Raw genomic sequence first — 9861 nt, forward strand, 5'->3', positions numbered from 1 at the left:
GATAGCTTGGTTGTTGTTTGACACTTACCCCTATGAGCTCCTCAATTTTCCTATTCTCCTGTAAGATAGTGTCTCGGATTGTCCAGGACTCTCTGCTTCAACATCATAAGATCTGTTTTGAAATGCATGATCTTTTCCTGAAAGTCCTCTACTGGCAATTCTGGTGCTCAACTATCATAACTCCAACTTGAACCTTTGATTGACTCTCCAGAAATGGCTCATCCTGCATACTATATTTGTCATGATGCCCCTCATCATCATGCTCATCATGCCGATTTATTACTACTAGCTCCTCACTTGAGTCTCCTTGAATGTCTTATTCCTAGCCTTCTCCATGTGTGGGGATAAATTGTTGTTCACCCTCTCTAGTTATCAAACATGGATTTACTGGTGGACTATTATCTACATCTAATTGCCCATACTCTTTATGGATGTCCTCCTAGATATCTATGGACTCAACTATACAAGAGTCTATCACATCGTTAGGAGGAATTAGCTCCTTCCTTTCTCCATGTACATTGTCAGGCTGACTGATTATCATCGACTTATCCTGCAAGTCTCTCTGAAAAACATTGTGTTGTTGCTCACCATTTGTACTTCACTACTTAGATCCTTCGAGGGTGCTTTCTTGAAAACCGATGAACCCAACTATAGATGAATCTCCATGATCTCAACGTGTCTCCAACGGTTTTTCCCTTGTTGCCTCCTTATCACCTGGACATGAATGGTCGAGTGCCCAAGGTCCCTTCCAGATAAAACATATAGTCCTCTCCTTCTTAGTTCATTCTTGCTGCAAGTTTTACTGCCTTTGTTCTTGCTTCCTCCATTAATAGTTTTAAGCTCCTTCTTAGTCAACACCCTTCTGAGCAATTTTATGTTTTGCATGACCCACTACTCCACTAGATCATAGGCAGTTGGTGATACAATTAGTTCCTTCCTCCAAATGGCCAAAAGTTTGGATCTCAATGTCTTGCAGATGTCAACATCTCCTTCTAGGAACAAGGACACAATCTTTTGCATGCTTGTTTTGACATGGTCTCGATGAGCTGATGTAATGTTGGTGTAAAAGTTCTGGAACACCTGAAAGATTAAGTCGTCACATTCTAGATTCAGCATGAATGTGCCAAAGCTAAACTTTGCCACAAGTTCTAAGGTTCTTTGTTGCTTCTGAAAAGTAGGAAGCATGATGTTGTTCAACCCCTAAAGGGCTTCTATTATCAGTTGCAATATCCCTCATGATACCATTATTGTAAGGCTGCTGTGGCGATGTCAAAGTTATGATCCTGCTGAGACAAGAAGCAACTGTGAGCCTGACCTCTTCACAAGGATGTTCCCAAAGTTTGGGTTGTATTAATGCAAACATAGATGGATTGACAACCCAACTGAGTTTCTTCCATTTTGGCTACCCCACCCCGAACAAACATTCATCTAATTCCTCCAACTTATGACGGTCTATGTTTGACTTCATTCGTTGTAGCTTGGATCCAAGTGTGAAGAGCTTAGCCCCTCTTCCCTGTCCTCCCTTTATTTCTGATGGGCGCTTTTGTTGCAGAATGGCATAGACTCTTTTTGAGAAAGGTCTGCTATTTTGGTCTAGAATTCTCACACACGTATATATACAGATAATCCATTATCTGTTGTCGCTGTCACTTTGTGTGCATCCAGGGGTGAACAAAATACATAGGGTATTGTTACCTGTTCGAATGAACTCGCACCTGGCCCCTCGTCTCAATCACCCAACTCTACGTATGTGATGGATCTGCAACGCGTCACTCGACCTCTCCTAGATCTACGATTTGTGGCTTTGACCACGAAACAACAACCTCGTCTCTTCTTGTTGATGCCCACGATCTGAGCTCTTTAATTGGCATATACCATACTCAGAGATGAATTCTTGTAGCAAGCAATTCCCTCCTCCAAAAAGAACTCGGGCCTTTGATAAATGCAATTACCTCTGAAGAAATGAGACAGAGTTTGGCTCTGAATAAACAAGAAGAGTTTGTGATTATAATACTCTCGGCCTCCAAGAAATGTAAAGGATTTAATCTGTACTGAATGTCAGGATCTGCCAACAATTATAGCCACAAACAGATCAATTTAGCCCTTCTTGCAGAGATAAATGTGGGCCACGAAATCCTTAGTAATATACCTTGTCATTCCACCCTACAAGAGCAAAGTCGAACTTAGTGTTCAAAAATTGTTCAATTGACTGTGATGCAGCCCCAACAACTGCTTCAATTGCTCCACATTGATCGTGGGATCTCTCGACCCTCGTTGACCTCTACCTGGATCTCCATTGTAAATGACTCGACACCCACCACGATATTTGAAAGATCATCCATGTCGATTTTGCGGCTTCGACGTCTCTTCACTGACCTACCTAGTAGATATGCATTGTCTAATTAAATCTCCGGCCTGTATGGCCTTTGGCGCTCCGCAAGACAGGGATATGGTTGCTTGGCCCCTTTTTCAATCTGAATGTTGATACGACTTGCTCGGCAGTCTCTCTACAGTTGCATCTACGCCCTCCTCGATCAAGATCAGTGGCATGCCAATTTCAACACAACATGTTGTGTGGTCACTGGGCTCTCTTCGTAACCCCAGAATTGATGTGACGACCTGTGTAATCAAATGTATGACCCAGGCGTTGAGAAGTATGGCTTCATGGTTTCCTCTATAATGATTCACAACGACTTCACAGTGAACGTTTGGCCTCGGCTTGGTTATGTGCTTATGCTATAACCTTGGCTCCTACGATGAATCGATGGTCATTGCCAGAACTGAATCTTATGAAACTAGAAAGAGACGACTTCAGTAAAATCCTTCAGTTCGCTCCATGTTGGCAGTCCTCCTGGCGATCGAATCTTTGATTTGCAAACCAGACTCACACCTTTGCTCATTAGATGGCCCGACGTTCAACTTGCCGCACAAAATTACCCTCTTGGCTGCGTCGACTGCTACAGAGAGACATCACCCTTCAGATCAGCAATGTCGGCATTTGGTTGTGATTGTAAATATGCTTGTAGGGCCTCTTCCATCAGCGGTATAGTCCCATGCGACTGATGCGATAAACAATGACGGCTAACCCATTGGTCTGCGCGACTTTTAGTCGCAATACGAACACTCCCTCTCTTGGTGAGGTGCATCTCGGCGCGTTCAACGGTGGATCGAACTTGATTCACGGCCCAGCAATGTGAGCAGACTGAGTGCTTCACTGCAATCTATGCCTGTGGCTAATGGTTCTATCCTCAATGGCCCGTCGGCTTGGGTGAACTGGAACCACCACTTTGTTGCCCTTGCGCAGCCCTACTGTGCATGGTATTCGACCAGTTATTTTATCTAACTATTGGATAACACCCTTCACCACTCCAACAATAACTTTGATTTTATCATCAATAACTTTGATTCTACTGTGCATGGTATTCGACCAGTTATTTTATCTAACTATTGGATAACACCCTTCACCACTCCAACAATAACTTTGATTTTATCATCAATAACTTTGATTTGATGTGATTCCGCTGATCTTATAATTGCTAGCACTGATCCACCATGATCTCATGGGAGAACTAGAGGAACCTCGCAACATATTCCTCTAATGCTGAGTAGAATCTCGCTTTTCCCTGATAAGGTCATCAAGATACTATGGAGCAAAAATTTCTTCGGCTTCATTGCCACTCGATCTGGTTTCAATTCCATTAAAGAGGAACCACAACCCTTTCAACTGAAGTTTTAACACTGATAACTTCATTGGCTAGCAGTGAGAGGAATGGATATTCCAATCTATGCCTTGAACTCAATCAACCTTTTTGGCCTCCTCAACTACAGGCAGATCTCGGCCTCTCGAGAAGATTAGTTTATTCCATCTCCCACTAGAAGGGTAAATTCTAGCAAATAAATCTCCGACAGATAAAATTATTTGGCCAACTAGAGTAGTTATAGAAAACCACCGAAATTGGACAAGTTATTAGCTAGGTTGATCAATCGAGAATCACCGAAGACTAGTTTCTCTTGACTCTCTATATGCAATAAAAAACACCCTCACGCTAGCGATGCACAACTCTGATATCACTATAAGATCCCAACAGTTAAATTTTCAATAGATCTGGCACATTATAGTGTCCAAAAAATGCTTCAACACAGAGCACGAACACAAAGGAATCTGAAAAGAAAAATGCAGCCACTTATATATAGTAATAACTGTAAAAATGTTAGATGCCCCATGCAAGTTAAACTGAAGCCCTTGCCAATGGCATGTACGGCTGCTCATCAATGACTAATCTTAGACACTGAAGCCCACTTGTGAATCCTGGATGGATTCAACACATGAATGTCATTGCGGAGTTTTTGTTCCGGGATCAAGCTAGAACTAGCCACGCCAAGTTCTCAACAAACACACAATAAGATAGACACACTCAGGATGATCCAAATGCCTAGCTCCTATCCCCTTTAATAGGCTTGAGGGACTTTATAGAAACCTTATTTTACTATTTTCCCTCAAAAAACGAAGGCAATTACTATGGGCAGACCCCATGGGCAAATACCATGGTAAATACCATGGGTAGATTCCATCCATTTTGACCACATCAAGAAAAAGGAATATCACAGAAAATGTGCTTCTTCTGCTAAAGAAGGATGCCTATGATGATTTTCACTTTGGGATTAGAGTTGTGGTCAGCATTGATACCTGGTTATAGAGACACTATAAGGGATTTCCCTGAGCCCTGATGGATTCCTCATGCCTTTGCAAGGCTTGTCTAGTTTCACTTAACTCTATATAATCCATGGCTTTAAAAGAGGAAAGCAAGACAGAACAATTAGCTGGAGAGCTTCTGGGCACAGGGGAGAAGAGCAAGAGGCTTCTGTTTAACTCCAACTCAACCAAATTCATTTGCAAGCTAGCTTGGCAGAAGGCAGAAAAACCCAATTCATAGCCAAAAAATAATTTCCCAACATAAATTCTGGAAAACCAACTGGTGTACACTTGCAGAAAAGAAGTTATCGCTAATCCATCTCCATTCACGAACTCGGGTTCACATAAGGGAACACAACGCAGTAAGCCAGTGGGACCAACGGAATTTCGGCAAAGGCCATGCTGTAAGGCTGTGCTAATCAGGAAAAGAGGGTGAGAGAAATACAGAGGAAGCTTGGGAAATTGTCACTTCAAACAAGTCTTAACCTTCTGCACCGAAACATATGAATAACCAGGCATATCATTTTCCCATTGTGATCACGTTGAACCAGGGCAGTGCATTGATTAAGTTGCATGGTATGAGATTCAACCGTGTGACACTGGTGGTGGTGTCTCATCGTAATAAACCCTGTTTCATGGGAGAAGGGTGCCACAATATTCTCCATATGCTAGTGATAATACGAGGATATGAGGGCCATTCAGAGATAACCAGGGATCAATTGCATATATTGTTAACTATCGATTAGTACAACCCCTATTTTTTTCTTTAGTGGTAAAGTTTGCTTGATAATTAGCCATTGAGTTGTTTTCCTTCCAAATATGATTGCAATGAATCTTTTCCAATGATTGTTTTTGCATCCCTACTACTTCCAAGAACGAATGTCAATAGGAAATCCAGAATGGGCAGTATTTACTACAATATTGACCTTCAATCTTTTAGCTCATCAAAATTAAGACTGAAACTAAAACTATGATTTATTAACGAAGCTCTTAAAACTTTTTAAACACAAGTAAAATTCTAACGCAAACGAATTACTGCTTTATTTGAATTCCCAGGCATGGCTTTGAAGTGTCGATGTTTGAAAGACTGGTGGAACATAACAAGATGCCGTTCCAATCGCTCGCTGTACAGAGCCGCATGAGAGTGGAGTTCTTGCTCATGCTTTTACCAATTTATCCTTATCTCCGGTCAAACACAAAACTGGTCACAGGGGAAAGGAATGGCGCACCTGCGTGTATGATGTCTTCTATGTATTTTTGGTCGCATTCATATCCAGACACTGGAAAACCCAGTTACGTAAATAAGGGGGAGGCGGCAATGGTGGTTGCCCTTTTGAGATGGATGATAGCCGAGGGTAAAGACCCAAATAATATAACTATCATTGGAGTGTATTGTGGACAGGTATTCATCTATTATTTCTAAAGAAATGACTGCTGTTTTTACTGAGAGTATGATATGCCATCCTGATGAAAGTATGGTTAAGATATTGTATGATTTAGATAAGACATTAGCAATTCAGAACAGAGATATTTTACCTCAGGTAGTCGATAGAAGTTTCACAAAACAATGAGACTGAATGCCAGAAGAAAGGTCTTTTGAAAGGCGTTTCCAAGTGAAATTTGATCTCAAGGGATCTAAATTTTAGAGTGTCAAGTCTGAGAGTAGCAAATACTGTTTTCTTACGGTCGCAAATGTCCTTTGAACTTTTGCCAGGTGTCAGTGTTGAGAAAGGAGCTAGAAACATGTAAGGGTGCTGAGAACGTTCAAGTTCATACAATTGACCGCTTTCAGGTAAGAGAACATGTTACCCTTTGCCAAAGCGGATATGGTGTTTCTTGTTTACTGCACAATGTTGCCAATTGTTTTGTAAGATTCAACTATTCGGTTGGTTTAATGCAGGGTTCTGAAAATAAAACTGTTGTGGTTTCGCTGGTACGATCTAATGAGGACGGAGACATTGGATTTCTGGCCAAACGAAATAGACTGTGCGTGTCTGTTTCAAGAGCAAGGGGCGCACTCTATTTTTGTGGGAGTTCTGACACCTTCGCTGCGAAATCACCACACTGGAAAACCCTTGTCGATTACTTCCAAGAACAGAATTGTTTGGGCGAGCAAATATATATGCGTTGCCCAAGACATCCTTTCGATCCGCCTTTTACAATTTGTAGCTCAGAGGTGAATTCCTTCCACCCTCTGCTATGTGAAAGGCCCTGCAGAGATATTCTTAACTGCAATCACCAATGTCAAGGCACCTGCCACCATGGAGAACACCCAAAGTGAGGCTAACAGTCCAATTTTTGTTCAAAGATTGTGGGCATGAGGCAACAAAGCAGTGTTCACAAAAAGAGGAAACAATATTATGCGAGCAGGATATAACTTACACATTTGAGGCCTGTCAACATACAGAAGTTCTCAAGTGCTGGCGAGTCATATAAAAGATTAATTTGAACTGCATGCAAGTATGCCCCAAGAAATTAGAGTGTGGGCATCCTTGCACTCTCAAATGCTACCAAAATTGCAAACGAATCCCTGTTCAATATGTCTTAAAATAGAAAAAGAAAAAGCGGCAAAAGAAAAGTTGCGGGAGCGAGAGGAGCTTAAACTGAAACTGAAAGAATTAGAAAATGAAATAGAGCGACTAAAAGATGCCAAGGAAGAGACATCACTGAAAGAACTTGATTCAGAGGGCGAAACTGCTGCAGAATATTTTCAGGTTTATTGCCTTATGATTCCTCCTTAGGAATATTCTAGTGCTGTAATTTTTTATTATGTGTTTTATTGTTAGTCTAATGTTGGCTATTGACACATGGCATTCTTCCTATTGTGACCAAAATAGAAAAGGTCCGCAACCTGAAATTACAGCTGAAGTTTGTAGAAACTCAGAGGGATCTGATTTGTCCCATGGCTCCTACTCAGCTCCTTTTCCATGGAACCAGTGATGATGGTATTCAAGGGATTGTGGAGAAAGGATTCCAAGTTCCAAGTGCAGATAAAAGAAATATGTTTGGGCAGGTATGTTAGCAGCTGGCCATAATTTTTCTAACGTTCTAATTGCTTTCTCTTAACAAACCACACAAGTAAAAATGTTATACTTGGCAGGGGATCTATTTTGCGACCGATTCATCAAAAAGTGCACAGAAAATTTACACAAAAGGCAGCAACAAACTCTTGCTTTGCGAAGTTCTTCTCGGCAGAACTTTGACGTAAGTATCTTTGCTTTTATGAATCTCCGCTCCTTTGTAATCAAACATGTTAATTTTAACTAACAGCAAAGATCCATTATAAACACCAGATCTATTATTCGTCTGGAGTATCAAATTCCTGAAGGTAGTTTAAATTAGTTTAGAAATAAGCAGCTTCAAGAATTTGATACTTCTCAGGGTATAATAGATTTGTAGATATTAAAGATCATGCAATAAGTTAAAGATTAAGTCATTACCTTAATGTCTCGTTTTTTTGGATAAAAATAAAAAATAAAGTGATATTCAATAACAAGAAATTGAGAAAATCATGAACGGAAAATTGAGATCATAAACTAATTTACATGGTGCTTAATATTTCTCCTAACAGTCCAGAATTAACATAGATCTTCCCCAATAAAAAACATTACAATGAATGGTCAAACAAAGGATGAGTACGGGTACACTTGGCATATTTCCATGGCAACGAACAGTCATTGGAATCAGCTTCCTGGCATCGATATGTAGTTGTCTATAATGCTACTTTTTGGAAGTTTTTTTGGTGGGTTTTCCGGTCAAAATCCGGTAGCAATTTATTGGAATTGCAAGTTTGATAGCTAGTTTCTGCACAATCAAAGTGTCCCAGGGATTTTCCAGGGTGCTGAATCCAATGTAGTGGAAACATCATTTTAACTACAACAAATCAAAATTTAACCTCAATTTCTTCGGCCGGATTCCATCACCTGAATCTCCAAAAAATCCCATTATAAACAACTCCCATGCATATTATGCCTGTAACATCCTTTTTACATAGCTTCTAGATATAGCACGTTTAGGCATTGAAAATACATATGATTCGAAATTTTGGGGAATTTATTTCTTTTCACGGTTCAAAAGGCTCAAACAGACCTGAATAAAAAGAAAATCAATAATAGAGGATACGACTCACTGTTTTCGAAGAGAGAAGGAATTGCAACAGGATGCACAATGTACCGAGGAGTTCGTGGTATACGATCCTTATCAGGCGATAACTCGTTATATAGTGCATTATAAGAATCTGAGCGTTGATCCAGCAGCCATGCCGCCATCTCCAATCTCCGCGGATCAGGATCAGAACTTGACGCGAACCCAGTACAAAATGTCCCCTAATTTCACTGAGGATAGTCCTGCAGAATACCATTTCCGACTGGCTGAATCTCAATTTTTTAGAATGTCGAGCAGGATGGAGTACAAGGTGAATCGATTAAATTCAAGCATGGCTTCCAATTCCTTGGCTGTTTGATTGTTTCTTCACATTTCGAATCACCGCCTACTCTTCCCTCTCGTAATTATATATTGTAACGTAGTGCTGACTGGCAGGTAGTAATGGTCTAACTGATAATCAATAAAACGCTGCAAAAGCAGTTCGAGAAAGCAAAGGAGGAATTCGCGCAAAAGAAGATAAGTTTTACAGAGAGGCTGGTCTTTCATGGAACAGACATGAAGGCGATAGAGAAGATCATTGAAGAAGGGTTCAAGATTGGCGGTGAAGGCGTGGAGGTACGGAATGGAGCTGCGTATCGAAAGGGGGTATACATTGCCGTGGACCCGATAATATCAGTTCCTTATAGCAAAGGAGGAAGTATGATGCTTCTCTCTTTTGCTCTACTTGACGACCAGGGCAAAGAATACAGCCAGGTACATTCTTCTGATGTCTTGCTCATGAAAAGAGCAGAGCACCTGCTACCAAAATATATAGTCCCTCCGGTATACAAAGAATGATAAATTACAGTAAAATGAGTGATACAAGCACTGCAATTTGATGCAGGGTACAGTAAAATATTTGTAATTATCAGTGATGCCGCTTTAATGTTTGGCGTGTAGGCATGAAATATCAGAAATCATGTCATGTACTGCAAAGTTGTTTATAACAAAACGATGGATGTGGTGTATGTATAACCAATTCCTTTACCTGGACGAATTCATGGTTTGCGATTTGAGTCGAAGCC

General features: G+C 40.7%; 1 long non-coding RNA gene across 2 annotated transcripts in view; it reads right to left on the minus strand.

Annotated features, from left to right (window-relative positions):
- The window catches only part of LOC149157517 (uncharacterized), a 160409-nt gene extending 150811 nt beyond the window's left edge, over positions 1–9598 (minus strand). For both annotated transcript variants that reach the window (XR_016261991.1, XR_016261992.1), the window contains exon 1: positions 8823–9598. This is a non-coding gene — a long non-coding RNA (uncharacterized LOC149157517). The remainder of the gene's footprint in view (positions 1–8822) is intronic.
- Positions 9599–9861: the final 263 nt, after the last annotated feature.

This window comes from Pinus tabuliformis, chromosome 5_2 (genome assembly GCF_031772625.1).
Source record: "Pinus tabuliformis cultivar Carrire ecotype Pingquan chromosome 5_2, CPIR1, whole genome shotgun sequence".
Classification (NCBI taxonomy): domain Eukaryota; kingdom Viridiplantae; phylum Streptophyta; class Pinopsida; order Pinales; family Pinaceae; genus Pinus; species Pinus tabuliformis.